Source organism: Chiloscyllium plagiosum, unplaced genomic scaffold (genome assembly GCF_037043375.1).
Source record: "Chiloscyllium plagiosum isolate Xiang-an unplaced genomic scaffold, Cpla_swu_hap1 HiC_scaffold_50, whole genome shotgun sequence".
Lineage (NCBI taxonomy): Eukaryota > Metazoa > Chordata > Chondrichthyes > Orectolobiformes > Hemiscylliidae > Chiloscyllium > Chiloscyllium plagiosum.
In genome coordinates, this window is record NW_028270188.1 from 53,388,109 (window position 1) to 53,392,446 (window position 4,338).

A 4,338-nucleotide genomic window follows, 5' to 3' on the forward strand; every position below is an offset into this window, starting at 1 on the left:
ATACTCTCCTTACACCTCTCTCCTCACTTTCCTCTCTCTCTACGTCTCTCTATGTCTTTCTCTCTACCTCACTCTTTCACTCACTCTTGCTACATTGTTCTCCCACTCTTTGTCTGTCTCTCCCATTCAATCTCTCTCGCTCTCTCTCTCTGTCCCCCCCACCACCACCACCTTTCTCTCTGTCAGTCATTCCTCACTCTTGGTATCTCTTTCTCTGTCCCACTTTCTCTCTCCTGTCTCTATTTCGTGCCCTCTCTCACTGTTCTCTCTACCACTCTCTGTTTCTGTCTCACTCTCTCTCTGTCTCTATGATTCTTTCTCTCTCTCTCTCTCTTTTTGCATTACCGTCCACTCTGTCCCCCAGGATAGGGAAAGCACAGAGTAAAGCTCTCTCTACACTGTTCCCCTTTCCCAGGACAGGGACAGTACAGGGTTAGATACAGAGTAAAGCTCCTTCTACACTATCCCACAGGACATGGTAAGCATGGGGTAGATGCAGAGTAAAGCTCTCTCTACACTGTCCCCACTCCCACCCCAGATAGGGACAACTTGAGGTTAGATACAGAGTAAAGCTCCCTCTACACTGTCCCACCCCATTCCAGGGACAGGGACCAGCACGGGGGTTAGATACAGAGTAAAGCTCTCTCTACACTGTTCCCCTTTCCCAGGACAGGGACAGTACAGGGTTAGATACAGAGTAAATCTCCCTCTACGCTGTCCCACCCCATTCCAAGGACAGGGACAGCACGGGGTTAGATACAGAGTAAAGCCCCCTCTACACTGTTCCCCTATCCCAGGACAGGACAGCATGGGGTTAGATACAGGAGTAAAGCTTCTTCTGCACCGTGCCCCCCCCCCCCCCCCCAACATCAAACACACCCAGGTAAGCTGTTCTTTATACAGTCCCTAGTTTCAGCTACTGATTAGTTTCCAAGTCAGTATTCTATTTCTGATTTCTTTACTAACAATTCGAAGGAGACTTTAATTGCTACCTTGAGAGCTGGGTAAAGCAGCAATCATATAAGGTTAACTGAGAAGCAATTATTCATAATCTTGTACACAAATCCCGGTGGAATACATTTTCCGAAAATTCTGATTGGAGACAAAAGCAGGGAAGAATTTTCTCTCTTGGGAGGTCATGAGACCCTGGAATCCACTTCCTTAGAGGAGTGACGGTGGGATATTTACTGAATAGGTTTTAAGGTCGAGCGAGGTAGAGGGAGAGAAATTTCGTTTTCCTATATTCTGGACCTTGATTGCAAGAATGCCACATTTCAAATGAGCATGACAATTTCTACACCAGGACAAAAGGGGGTGCTGCAGAGGTACATTTTATTTGCTTCATATTGGGGAAGGATTACTTTAAACCAAGGAAGCTGTTGCTGAACCTTGAAAGACAGCGTACTGGACCTCACTGGGAGTTGTGTTTACACTGCTGACCTCCAAGATGTCTGAGATGCCGCTGCCTTGCGATTGGGTGTCCAGAGTTAGACCTGACTGGCCATTGGTTTCAGCCATTTGCCGTGTCGACCTTTTTGAAAAGCATCCCATCTGGACCCATCCCTCTTCCCCTGCATTTAGCATGGCCAATCCCCCTCACCTACACATCCCCAGGCATTATGGGTAATTCGGCATGGCCAATCTCCCCCCAAACTACACATCCCCAGGCACTATGGGTAATTCAGCATGGCCAATCCCCCCATAAGCTACACATCCCCAGGCACTATGGGTAATTCAGCATGGCCAATCCCCCCATCAGCTACATATCCCCAGGCACAATGGGACAATTTAGCATGGCCAATCCACCCTAACCTGCACATCCCTGGGCACGATGGGACAATTTAGCATGGCCAATCCACCCTAACCTGCACATCCCTGGGCACTATGGGACAATTTAGCATGGCCAATCCACCCTAACCTGCACATCCCTGGGCACGATGGGACAATTTAGCATGGCCAATCCCCCCATAAGCTACACATCCCCAGGCACTATGGGACAATTTAGCATGGCCAATCCACCCTAACCTGCACATCCCTGGGCACTATGGGGCAATTTAGCATGGCCAATCCACCCTAACCTGCACATCCCTGGGCACTATGGGACAATTTAGCATGGCCAATCCACCCTAACCTGCACATCCCTGGACACTATGGGACAATTTAGCATGGCCAATCCACCTTAACGTGCACATCCCTGGACACTACGGGACAATTTAGCATGACCAATCCACCCTAACCTGCACATCCCTGGGCACTATGGGACAATTTAGCATGGCCAATCCCCCCATAAGCTACACATCCCCAGGCACTATGGTGCAATTTAGCATGGCCAATCCACCCTAACCTGCACATCCCTGGGCACTATGGTGCAATTTAGCATGGCCAATCCCCCCTAAGCTGCCCCATCGTTGGACTGTGGGAGCACCCAGAGGAAACCCACATAGGCACGGGGAGAGATTGTGCAAACTCCACACAGACAGTCGCCCGAGGGGGGGATTGAACCCAGGTCACTGGCGCTGTAAGGCAGCAGCGCTAACCACTGAGCCACCCTGCCTCCCCCGCAGAGTGTGAGAACAGTACAGAGGAAGAAGCCTTCAATGTGCAGAAAAGACTCTCTCTCTTTCTCTGAAAGATAATTACTCTCACTCCCCTCTGGCTGCAATGAATTGCTGTCTCTAACCAGTTGTGGAAAGACTGTGCAATTAACGTTCCAACAATCCCCTAAATCTATCCCCAGTCCTTTCTGGATATAAGAAGGTTCCTAGGGGGAAAGATTTTTGCCTGTTTGAATCCATCATGTGGTCCTATTGAACTGTGTTTCCCCAGTACTTTTCCCTTGGTTTGGTTGCTTGACCGTGTCTGTCTGTACGTACGTGTGGGGTCGATCATTCATGTCTCAGGTTACCTGGAGTAGGCAGGGCAAACTTTCTGATTGACCGAAGTCTCACTAGGAAGAAAACAATAGGCTATCCACAAGATCCCGTGTCATTCAGAAATGGTAAAAGGTTTCTCAGAAAGCCCATTACCCTGGCCCACTCTGGGATCATATTCTGCAATCAAAGGAACACCTTCCAGGCTTAACCTGGGACCCTCATTGGCTGAGGAAACACCGGGAAGGAGCCAATCAAGAGTCGACCTACAGCATGAGGTGTTGGCGTGATGTCTCGTAGTTTGGCACTCTTGCAATGGGTCCTGACGGAGAATGCGGCAGTTTTGGCTAGGGTGCTTGCGGATTGGGAGGCGGGAAGTTAGAATCTGGTGTTTATAAAATGCTGGGGAAGGGGTTGTGGGGAAAGCATTGCATGGTCCCTTGAACAGAGTGTGTGCTTTTTCTGTGCTTTGAGATTGAAGATGGATGTCCGTGAGCAGAAGCTTGAAGGTTTGCAAGTACACCGAGTGCACCCAAACAGAAACATTTATTTCCCGAAGGCCGTAGAGTTAGCAAGCCAAGCAGCGGGTTTTACCAAGACAACAGGCTTTTGAATTTAGCCAATCAATTTGAACCAGGTGCTTTGATACCAAACACCTATTAAATTTAAACCTGATGGTTTTGACAACATAGGACTAATTCTATAGCAATACCTATGTTATGGTGGGTATAAAAGAAGGGGGTAGTTGGATAAAGAGCCCATAGCAACCTGCGTTCTGGCAAAGCTAAAAGTCCTCAACTCTCCAGAGAGAATTTACGGCTCTCTCAGCCTCATCTACGCCTGAGAGAAAGCGCCATCTAAATAAAAACAATACTAACGGCACAGCTAGTTAATATTCCTAACAGAAGAATCGACGGAGAAAGCACAGAACATTCCGGAAGACATGCAACCTGGCTGTAATTTGGAGAGACCCAATTCTTTTTTTAATCTTGTATTTATTGGAACAGCACACCATTAGAATCATTCGGGAACAGTTAATAGTTAGAAGGGATTTATTCGGCTTGTTAGTGGTTTATTTAATTTGTTCATTGTTTGAGTTAGATAAATAAATTGTTACTTGTTGATTTTAAGGCGAGTGTTAGGGATTTATTTTGTTTGACCACCTGAAGTTGTTGAAAAGCAGGTTATACCACTTTACACATTCCTTTTACAGATTACGGGGCGAGGCGCTCCTCTTAGGGATGTTTCGCTTTTAGTTCTCAGGTCGAGAGAGAGAGAGAGAGGAGTCAACCTTAGCATTACGCAAAATGGAAATGTTTTCTCCTTCCACGAGCAACATCATAGCGCCTTCCGAACCTTCCCCTCCCAGGGTGGCCCCTGGCTCTATCTAACGTCCAGGTGACCTTCCCACTCCTCCCCATCCCTTGGCTCCCCCAGTGGCCTCAATTGGCATCTGCAGGGCGAACAT